Raw genomic sequence first — 11153 nt, forward strand, 5'->3', positions numbered from 1 at the left:
TGCCTAATACTGAAGCACCCCCAAACAACAAACCAAATGCAACAACTAGTACAAGCATTCCTGGGAAAAGGTCTGCAGAAGACGGATTTGCATACGGTGATGTCATCCAAGCAGTGGGCCAAAGTTGGCTGGAACCCTCATCTGCATATGAAAAGAGAAAAGGGGTATGCAGGGCATGGCGGCCTTTTGCGGCGCTTGGATGACCCTTAGTTAGCATTAAACACCTCCACCCTCCGTCGGTGTGGGGCTCATGTTGGCTATGCCCCAGCCCCTGAAGCATTCAAGCTGATTTCTTGCAGCAGCTGGGCACTGTAACAGCTCCAGAGCTGCTCTGTAAGGCAAGTAAAAGGGTGTTGGCCCTGCAGCACTACCTGTAGTTTGCATTGTGCGTTGGAAGGCACAAAGTAAGCAGACAGGTGAAGTCAGGAGAGTGCACAAGGGCATAGAAGGCAGCGGCTCAAGAAAAGAGAAGTGGAAACAGACAGCAAACTAGGCTGGAGAGAGACCTGAGACAAAGAGATCTGAATTATACGAGAGCCGACCAGGGGAAACACAAATTATGCAGTCAAGTTTCCCACATTTGGGGAAATCACAGGAGCAGCACACCCAGAGTGCAATGGGTGAGCCTTGCCCTGGGAAAAGCACCTTCATGATCATAGTATCTCACCTGGCAGGTATGTAGGAGTTGGGCTAGAGCTGGGGAGGGTCGCTGCTCGGTTACCCCCCTGTCAAGTGAAGGAGATCAAACTGAGGCAGCACAATGGAACTCTCGAAAGAAGAAGGCTAGAGGAAGATCTGAGACAAAGAAATCTGACTTTTACCAGAGCTGACCAGAGGAAAACACAAACACAGTCCCCCACTACCACAAATAATGCAGTTGAGTTTCCCACATTTGGGGAAATCACAGGGGTCAGCATACCCAGAATGCAATGAATGAACCTCACCCTGGGAGAACAATCTTTATGACCATGGTATCTCCTATGCAAAATAAGTATGATTTGGGATAGGGCTGGGGAGGGCCGCTGCTCAGGCACATCTCTGTCAAGTAAAGGAGATTCAACTGAGGCAGCACAAGGGAACTCTCATCTGGGGACAACAACTGCAGGGAGAACACATATTTTCAGATGAACATGGGAGAGCAGAAGGCTGCCTAATACTGAAGCACCCCCAAACAACAAACCAAATGCAACAACTAGTGCAAGCATTCCTGGGGGAAGGCCTGCAGCAGATAGATTTGCATATGGTGATGTCATCCAAGCAGTGGGTCAAAGTTGGCTTCAACCCTCGTCTGCATATGAAAAGAGAAAAGGGGCGTGCAGGGCATGGTGGCCTTTTGCGGCACTTGGCTGACCCCTAGTTTGCATTAAACACCTCCACCCTCCTTCGGTGTGGGGCTCATGTTGGCTATGCCCCAGCCCCTGAAGCATTCAAGCTGATTTCTTGCAGCAGCTGGGCACTGTAACAGCTCCAGAGCTGCTCTGTAAGGCAAGTAAAAGGGTGTGGGCCCTGCAGCACTACCTGTAGTTCGCATTGTGCGTTGGAAGGCACAAAGTAAGCAGAAAGGAGGAGAAGTCAGGATAGTGCGCAAGGGCATAGAAGGGAGCGGCTCAAGAAAAGAGAAGTGGAAACAGACAGCAAACTAGGCTGGAGAGAGACCTGAGACAAAGATATCTGAATTATACGAGACCTGACCAGGGGAAACACAAATTATGCAGTCAAGTTTCCCACATTTGGGGAAATCGCAGGAGCAGCACACCCAGAGTGCAATGGGTGAGCCTTGCCCTTGGAGAAGCACCTTCATGATCATAGTATCTCACCTGGCAGGTAAGTAGGAGTTGGGCTAGAGCTGGGGAGGGTCGCTGCTCGGGCACCCCCCTGTCAAGTGAAGGAGATCAAACTGAGGCAGCACAAAGGAACTCTCGAAAGAAGAACAAGGCTAGAGGAAGATCTGAGACAAAGAAATCTGACTTTTACCAGAGCTGACCAGAGGAAAGCACAAACACAGTCCACCACTACCACAAATAATGCAGTCGAGTTTCCCACATTTGGGGAAATCACAGGGGTCAGCATACCCAGAGTGCAATGAATGAACCGCACCCTGGGAGAACAATCTTCATAACAATGGTATCTCCTATGCAAAATAAGTATGATTTATGATATGGCTGCGGAGGGCCGCTGCTCAGGCACATCTCTGTCAAGTAAAGGAGATTCAACTGAGGCAGCACAAGGGAACTCTCATCTGGGGACAACAACTGCAGGGAGAACACATATTTTCAGATGAACATGGGAGGGCAGAAGGCTGCCTAATACTGAAGCACCCCCAAACAACAAACCAAATGCAACAACTAGTGCAAGCATTCCTGGGGGAAGGCCTGCTGCAGATAGATTTGCATATGGTGATGTCATCCAAGCAGTGGGTCAAAGTTGGCTTCAACCCTCGTCTGCATATGAAAAGAGAAAAGGGGCGTGCAGGGCATGGTGGCCTTTTGCAGCACTTGGCTGACCCCTAGTTTGCATTAAACACCTCCACCCTCCTTCGGTGTGGGGCTCATGTTGGCTATGCCCCAGCCCCTGAAGCATTCAAGCTGATTTCTTGCAGCAGCTGGGCACTGTAACAGCTCCAGAGCTGCTCTGTAAGGCAAGTAAAAGGGTGTGGGCCCTGCAGCACTACCTGTAGTTCGCATTGTGCGTTGGAAGGCACAAAGTAAGCAGAAAGGAGGAGAAGTCAGGATAGTGCGCAAGGGCATAGAAGGGAGCGGCTCAAGAAAAGAGAAGTGGAAACAGACAGCAAACTAGGCAGGAGAGAGACCTGAGACAAAGAGATCTGAATTATACGAGACCTGACCAGGGGAAACACAAATTATGCAGTCAAGTTTCCCACATTTGGGGAAATCGCAGGGGCAGCACACCCAGAGTGCAATGGGTGAGCCTTGCCCTGGGAGAAGCACCTTCATGATCATAGTATCTCACCTGGCAGGTAAGTAGGAGTTGGGCTAGAGCTGGGGAGGGTCGCTGCTCGGGCACCCCCCTGTCAAGTGAAGGAGATCCAACTGAGGCAGCACAAGGAAACTCTCGAAAGAAGAACAAGGCTAGAGGAAGATCTGAAACAAAGAAATCTGACTTTTACCAGAGATCAGAGGAAAACACAAACACAGTCCCCCACTACCAACAAATAAAGCAGTCACGTTTCCCACATTTGGGGAAATCACAGGGGTCAGCATACCCAGAATGCAATGAATGAACCTCACCCTGCAAAAGAGAGATATCGGCAAGGAAAAGCTGTATTGTACTTTTGCATTTTTCTCCCAAACGAAAGACACTAGAATGAAAATTTTAAAGCCTCCTGTTAGTGCTTCATCTACACGTTATAGCCCTGAATTTTCCAATGCCTATCTCTTTGCAAAAGAGAGATATCGGCAAGGAAAAGCTGTATTGTACCTTTGCATTTTTCTACCAAACGAAGGACACTAGAATGAAAATTTAAAAGCCTCCTGTTAGTGCTTCATCTACACGGTATAGCCCTGAATTTTCCAATGCCTAGCTCTTTGCAAAAGAGAGATATTGGCAAGGAAAAGCTGTATTGTACCTTTGCATTTTTCTCCCAAACGAAGGACACTAGAATGAAAATTTTAAAGCCTCCTGTTAGTGCTTCATCTACACGTTATAGCCCTGAATTTTCCAATGCCTATCTCTTTGCAAAAGAGAGATATCGGCAAGGAAAAACTGTATTGTACCTTTGCATTTTTCTCCCAAACGAAAGACACTAGAATGAAAATTTTAAAGCCTCCTGTTAGTGCTTCATCTACACGTTATAGCCCTGCATTTTCCAATGCGCAGCTCTTTGCAAAAGAGAGATATTGGCAAGGAAAAGCTGTCTTGTACCTTTGCATTTTTCTCCCAAACGAAGGTCACTAGAAAGAAAATTTTAAAGCCTCCTGTTAGGCCATCATCTACACGACATAGCCCTGAATTTTCCAATGCGTAGCTCTTTGCAAAATAGAGATATTGGCAAGGAAAAGCTGTCTTGTACCTTTGCATTTTTCTCCCAAACGAAGGACACTAGAAAGAAAATTTTAAAGCCTCCTGTTAGGCCATCATCTACACGACATAGCCCTGAATTTTCCAATGCGCAGCTCTTTGCAAAAGAGAGATATTGGCAAGGAAAAGCTGTCTTGTACCTTTGCATTTTTCTCCCAAACGAAGGACACTAGAAAGAAAATTTTAAAGCCTCCTGTTAGGCCATCATCTACACGACATAGCCCTGAATTTTCCAATGCGTAGCTCTTTGCAAAAGAGAGATATTGGCAAGGAAAAGCTGTCTTGTACCTTTGCATTTTTCTCCCAAACGAAGGACACTAGAAAGAAAATTTTAAAGCCTCCTGTTAGGCCATCATCTACACGACATAGCCCTGAATTTTCCAATGCGCAGCTCTTTGCAAAAGAGAGATATTGGCAAGGAAAAGCTGTCTTGTACCATTGCATTTTTCTCCCAAACGAAGGACACTAGAAAGAAAATTTTAAAGCCTCCTGTTAGGCCATCATCTACACGACATAGCCCTGAATTTTCCAATGCGTAGCTCTTTGCAAAAGAGAGATATCGGCAAGGAAAAGCTGCATTGTACTTTTGCATTTTTCTCCCAAATGAAAGACACTAGAATGAAAATTTTAAAGCCTCCTTTTAGTGCTTCATCTACACGTAATAGCCCTGAATTTTCCTATGCCTATCTCTTTGCAAAAGAGAGATATCGGCAAGGAAATGCTGTATTGTACCTTTGCATTTTTCTCCCAAACGAAAGACACTAGAATGAAAATTTTAAAGCCTACTGTTAGTGCTTCATCTACACGTTATAGCCCTGCATTTTTCAATGCCTATCTCTTTGCAAAAGAGAGATATCGGCAAGGAAAAGCTGCATTGTACTTTTGCATTTTTCTCCCAAACGAAAGACACTAGAATGAAAATTTTAAAGCCTCCTGTTAGTGCTTCATCTACATGTTATAGCCCTGAATTTTCCAATGCCTATCTCTTTGCAAAAGAGAGATATCGGCAAGGAAAAACTGTATTGTACCTTTGCATTTTTCTCCCAAACGAAAGACACTAGAATGAAAATTTTAAAGCCTCCTGTTAGTGCTTCAACTACACGTTATAGCCCTGAATTTTCCAATGCCTATCTCTTTGCAAAAGAGAGATATCGGCAAGGAAAAGCTGTATTGTACCTTTGCATTTTTCTCCCAAACGAAGGACACTAGAATGAAAATTTAAAAGCCTCCTGTTTAGTGCTTCATCTACACGGTATAGCCCTGAATTTTCCAATGCCTAGCTCTTTGCAAAAGAGAGATATTGGCAAGGAAAAACTGTATTGTACCTTTGCATTTTTCTCCCAAACGAAGGACACTAGAATGAAAATTTTAAAGCCTCCTGTTAGTGCTTCATCTACACGTTATAGCCCTGAATTTTCCAATGCCTATCTCTTTGCAAAAGAGAGATATCGGCAAGGAAAAACTGTATTGTACCTTTGCATTTTTCTCCCAAACGAAAGACACTAGAATGAAAATTTTAAAGCCTCCTGTTAGTGCTTCATCTACACGTTATAGCCCTGAATTTTCCAATGCCTAGCTCTTTGCAAAAGAGAGATATTGGCAAGGAAAAGCTGTATTGTACCTTTGCATTTTTCTCCCAAACTAAAGACACTAGAATGAAAATTTTAAAGCCTGCTGTTAGTGCTTCATCTACACGTTATAGCCCTGAATTTTCCAATGCCTATCTCTTTGCAAAAGAGAGATATCGGCAACGAAATGCTGTATTGTACCTTTGCATTTTTCTCCCAAACGAAAGACACTAGAATGAAAATTTTAAAGCCTCCTGTTAGTGCTTCATCTACACGTTATAGCCCTGAATTTTCCAATGCCTATCTCTTTGCAAAAGAGAGATATCGGCAAGGAAAAACTGTATTGTACCTTTGCATTTTTCTCCCAAACGAAAGACACTAGAATGAAAATTTTAAAGCCTCCTGTTAGTGCTTCATCTACACGTTATAGCCCTGAATTTTCCAATGCCTAGCTCTTTGCAAAAGAGAGATATTGGCAAGGAAAAGCTGTATTGTACCTTTGCATTTTTCTCCCAAACTAAAGACACTAGAATGAAAATGTTAAAGCCTACTGTTAGTGCTTCATTTACACGTTATAGCCCTGAATTTTCCAATGCCTATCTCTTTGCAAAAGAGAGATATCGGCAAGGAAAAGCTGCATTGTACTTTTGCATTTTTCTCCCAAACGAAAGACACTAGAATGAAAATTTTAAAGCCTCCTTTTAGTGCTTCATCTACACGTAATAGCCCTGAATTTTCCAATGCCTATCTCTTTGCAAAAGAGAGATATCGGCAAGGAAATGCTGTATTGTACCTTTGCATTTTTCTCCCAAACGAAAGACACTAGAATGAAAATTTTAAAGCCTACTGTTAGTGCTTCATCTACACGTTATAGCCCTGCATTTTCCAATGCCTATCTCTTTGCAAAATAGAGATATCGGCAAGGAAAAGCTGCATTGTACTTTTGCATTTTTCTCCCAAACGAAAGACACTAGAATGAAAATTTTAAAGCCTCCTGTTAGTGCTTCATCTACACGTTATAGCCCTGAATTTTCCAATGCCTAGCTCTTTGCAAATGAGAGATATTGGCAAGGAAAAACTGTATTGTACCTTTGCATTTTTCTCCCAAATGAAAGACACTAGAATGAAAATTTTAAAGCCTCCTGTTAGTGCTTCATCTACACGTTATAGCCCTGAATTTTCCAATGCCTATCTCTTTGCAAAAGAGAGATATCGGCAAGGAAAAGCTGTATTGTACCTTTGCATTTTTCTCCCAAACTAAAGACACTAGAATGAAAATTTTAAAGCCTACTGTTAGTGCTTCATCTACACGTTATAGCCCTGAATTTTCCAATGCCTAGCTCTTTGCAAAAGAGAGATATCGGCAAGGAAAAGCTGTATTGTACCTTTGCATTTTTCTCCCAAACGAAAGACACTAGAATGAAAATTTTAAAGCCTCCTGTTAGTGCTTCATCTACACGTTAAAGCCCTGAATTTTCCAATGCCTATCTCTTTGCAAAAGAGAGATATCGGCAAGGAAAAGCTTTATTGTACCTTTGCATTTTTCTCCCAAATGAAGGACACTAGAATTAAAATTTTAAAGCCTCATATTAGTGCTTCATCTACACATTATAGCCCTGAATTTTCCAATGCCTATCTCTTTGCAAAAGAGAGATATCGGCAAGGAAAAGCTGTATTTTACCTTTGCATTTTTCTCCCAAACGAAGGACACTAGAATGAAAATTTTAAAGCCTCCTGTTAGTGCTTCATCTACACGTTATAGCCGAGAATTTTCCAATGCCTATCTCTTTGCAAAAGAGAGATATCGGCAAGGAAAAGCAGTATTGTACCTTTGCATTTTTCTACCAAACGAAGGACACTAGAATGAAAATTTAAAAGCCTCCTGTTAGTGCTTCATCTACACGGTATAGCCCTGAATTTTCCAATGCCTAGCTCTTTGCAAAAGAGAGATATTGGCAAGGAAAAGCTGTATTGTACCTTTGCATTTTTCTCCCAAACGAAGGACACTAGAATGAAAATTTTAAAGCCTCCTGTTAGTGCTTCATCTACACGTTATAGCCCTGAATTTTCCAATGCCTATCTCTTTGCAAAAGAGAGATATCGGCAAGGAAAAACTGTATTGTACCTTTGCATTTTTCTCCCAAACGAAAGACACTAGAATGAAAATTTTAAAGCCTCCTGTTAGTGCTTCATCTACACGTTATAGCCCTGCATTTTCCAATGCCTATCTCTTTGCAAAAGAGAGATATCGGCAAGGAAAAGCAGCATTGTACCTTTGCATTTTTCTCCCAAACGAAAGACACTAGAATGAAAATTGTAAAGCCTCCTGTTAGTGCTTCATCTACACGTTATAGCCCTGCATTTTCCAATGCCTAGCTCTTTGCAAAAGAGAGATATTGGCAAGGAAAAGCTGTATTGTACCTTTGCATTTTTCTCCCAAACGAAGGACACTAGAATGAAAATTTTAAAGCCTCCTGTTAGTGCTTCATCTACACGTTATAGCCCTGAATTTTCCAATGCCTATCTCTTTGCAAAAGAGAGATATCGGCAAGGAAAAACTGTATTGTACCTTTGCATTTTTCTCCCAAACGAAAGACACTAGAATGAAAATTTTAAAGCCTCCTGTTAGTGCTTCATCTACACGTTATAGCCCTGCATTTTCCAATGCCTATCTCTTTGCAAAAGAGAGATATCGGCAAGGAAAAGCAGCATTGTACCTTTGCATTTTTCTCCCAAACGAAAGACACTAGAATGAAAATTGTAAAGCCTCCTGTTAGTGCTTCATCTACACGTTATAGCCCTGCATTTTCCAATGCCTAGCTCTTTGCAAAAGAGAGATATTGGCAAGGAAAAGCTGTATTGTACCTTTGCATTTTTCTCCCAAACGAAGGACACTAGAATGAAAATTTTAAAGCCTCCTGTTAGTGCTTCATCTACACGTTATAGCCCTGAATTTTCCAATGCCTATCTCTTTGCAAAAGAGAGATATCGGCAAGGAAAAGCTGTATTGTACCTTTGCATTTTTCTCCCAAACTAAAGACACTAGAATGAAAATTTTAAAGCCTTCTGTTAGTGCTTCATCTACACGTTATAGCCCTGAATTTTCCAATGCCTAGCTCTTTGCAAAAGAGAGATATCGGCAAGGAAAAGCTGTATTGTACCTTTGCATTTTTCTCCCAAACCAAAGACACTAGAATGAAAATTTTAAAGCCTCCTGTTAGTGCTTCATCTACACGTTATAGTCCTGAATTTTCCAATGCCTATCTCTTTGCAAAAGAGAGATATCGGCAAGGAAAAGCTTTATTGTACCTTTGCATTTTTCTCCCAAATGAAGGACACTAGAATTAAAATTTTAAAGCCTCCTATTAGTGCTTCATCTACACGTTATAGCCCTGAATTTTCCAATGCCTATCTCTTTGCAAAAGAGAGATATCGGCAAGGAAAAGCTGTATTTTACCTTTGCATTTTTCTCCCAAACGAAGGACACTAGAATGAAAATTTTAAAGCCTCCTGTTAGTGCTTCATCTACACGTTATAGCCCAGAATTTTCCAATGCCTATCTCTTTGCAAAAGAGAGATATCGGCAAGGAAAAGCAGTATTGTACCTTTGCATTTTTCTACCAAACGAAGGACACTAGAATGAAAATTTAAAAGCCTCCTGTTAGTGCTTCATCTACACGGTATAGCCCTGAATTTTCCAATGCCTAGCTCTTTGCAAAAGAGAGATATTGGCAAGGAAAAACTGTATTGTACCTTTGCATTTTTCTCCCAAACGAAAGACACTAGAATGAAAATTTTAAAGCCTCCTGTTAGTGCTTCATCTACACGTTATAGCCCTGCATTTTCCAATGCCTATCTCTTTGCAAAAGAGAGATATCGGCAAGGAAAAGCAGCATTGTACCTTTGCATTTTTCTCCCAAATGAAGGACACTAGAATTAAAATTTTAAAGCCTCCTATTAGTGCTTCATCTACACGTTATAGCCCTGAATTTTCCAATGCCTATCTCTTTGCAAAAGAGAGATATCGGCAAGGAAAAGCTGTATTTTACCTTTGCATTTTTCTCCCAAACGAAGGACACTAGAATGAAAATTTTAAAGCCTCCTGTTAGTGCTTCATCTACACGTTTTAGCCCAGAATTTTCCAATGCCTATCTCTTTGCAAAAGAGAGATATCGGCAAGGAAAAGCATTATTGTACCTTTGCATTTTTCTACCAAACGAAGGACACTAGAATGAAAATTTAAAAGCCTCCTGTTAGTGCTTCATCTACACGGTATAGCCCTGAATTTTCCAATGCCTAGCTCTTTGCAAAAGAGAGATATTGGCAAGGAAAAGCTGTATTGTACCTTTGCATTTTTCTCCCAAACGAAGGACACTAGAATGAAAATTTTAAAGCCTCCTGTTAGTGCTTCATCTACACGTTATAGCCCTGAATTTTCCAATGCCTATCTCTTTGCAAAAGAGAGATATCGGCAAGGAAAAACTGTATTGTACCTTTGCATTTTTCTCCCAAACGAAAGACACTAGAATGAAAATTTTAAAGCCTCCTGTTAGTGCTTCATCTACACGTTATAGCCCTGCATTTTCCAATGCCTATCTCTTTGCAAAAGAGAGATATCGGCAAGGAAAAGCAGCATTGTACCTTTGCATTTTTCTCCCAAACGAAAGACACTAGAATGAAAATTGTAAAGCCTCCTGTTAGTGCTTCATCTACACGTTATAGCCCTGCATTTTCCAATGCCTAGCTCTTTGCAAAAGAGAGATATTGGCAAGGAAAAGCTGTATTGTACCTTTGCATTTTTCTCCCAAACGAAGGACACTAGAATGAAAATTTTAAAGCCTCCTGTTAGTGCTTCATCTACACGTTATAGCCCTGAATTTTCCAATGCCTATCTCTTTGCAAAAGAGAGATATCGGCAAGGAAAAACTGTATTGTACCTTTGCATTTTTCTCCCAAACGAAAGACACTAGAATGAAAATTTTAAAGCCTACTGTTAGTGCTTCATCTACACGTTAATGCCCTGAATTTTCCAATGCCTAGCTCTTTGCAAAAGAGAGATATCGGCAAGGAAAAGCTGTATTGTACCTTTGCATTTTTCTCCCAAAAGAAGGACACTAGAATGAAAATTTTAAAGCCTCCTATTAGTGCTTCATCTACACGTTATAGCCCTGAATTTTCCAATGCCTATCTCTTTGCAAAAGAGAGATATCGGCAAGGAAAAGCTGTATTGTACCTTTGCATTTTTCTCCCAAACGAAGGACACTAGAATGAAAATTTTTAAGCCTCCTGTTAGTGCTTCATCTACACGTTATAGCCCTGAATTTTCCAATGCCTATCTCTTTGCAAAAGAGAGATATCGGCAAGGAAAAGCAGCATTGTATCTTGGCATTTTTCTCCCGAACGAAAGACACTAGAATGAAAATTGTAAAGCCTCCTGTTAGTGCTTCATCTACACGTTATAGCCCTGCATTTTCCAATGCCTAGCTCTTTGCAAAAGAGAGATATTGGCAAGGAAAAGCTGTATTGTACCTTTGCATTTTTCTCCCA

General features: G+C 41.6%; 5 non-coding genes across 5 annotated transcripts; all 5 read right to left on the reverse strand.

Moving 5' to 3' along the window:
* Window positions 1-519: 519 nt before the first annotated feature.
* Window positions 520-682, reverse strand: LOC135013572 (U1 spliceosomal RNA). The gene has a single exon (XR_010212237.1). It is a non-coding gene; the product is annotated as a U1 spliceosomal RNA (small nuclear RNA).
* A 149-nt stretch (window positions 683-831) lies between these two features.
* Window positions 832-995, reverse strand: LOC135013327 (U1 spliceosomal RNA). The gene has a single exon (XR_010212007.1). It is a non-coding gene; the product is annotated as a U1 spliceosomal RNA (small nuclear RNA).
* Window positions 996-1669: 674 nt separating this feature from the next.
* On the reverse strand, window positions 1670-1832 carry LOC135013547 (U1 spliceosomal RNA). The gene has a single exon (XR_010212216.1). It is a non-coding gene; the product is annotated as a U1 spliceosomal RNA (small nuclear RNA).
* Window positions 1833-1984: 152 nt separating this feature from the next.
* LOC135013387 (U1 spliceosomal RNA) lies at window positions 1985-2148 on the reverse strand. Its single transcript, XR_010212065.1, has one exon. It is a non-coding gene; the product is annotated as a U1 spliceosomal RNA (small nuclear RNA).
* Window positions 2149-2822: 674 nt separating this feature from the next.
* LOC135013479 (U1 spliceosomal RNA) lies at window positions 2823-2985 on the reverse strand. The gene has a single exon (XR_010212152.1). It is a non-coding gene; the product is annotated as a U1 spliceosomal RNA (small nuclear RNA).
* Between the last annotated feature and the right edge of the window lie 8168 nt (window positions 2986-11153).

This window comes from Pseudophryne corroboree, unplaced genomic scaffold, assembly GCF_028390025.1.
Source record: "Pseudophryne corroboree isolate aPseCor3 unplaced genomic scaffold, aPseCor3.hap2 scaffold_271, whole genome shotgun sequence".
Lineage (NCBI taxonomy): Eukaryota > Metazoa > Chordata > Amphibia > Anura > Myobatrachidae > Pseudophryne > Pseudophryne corroboree.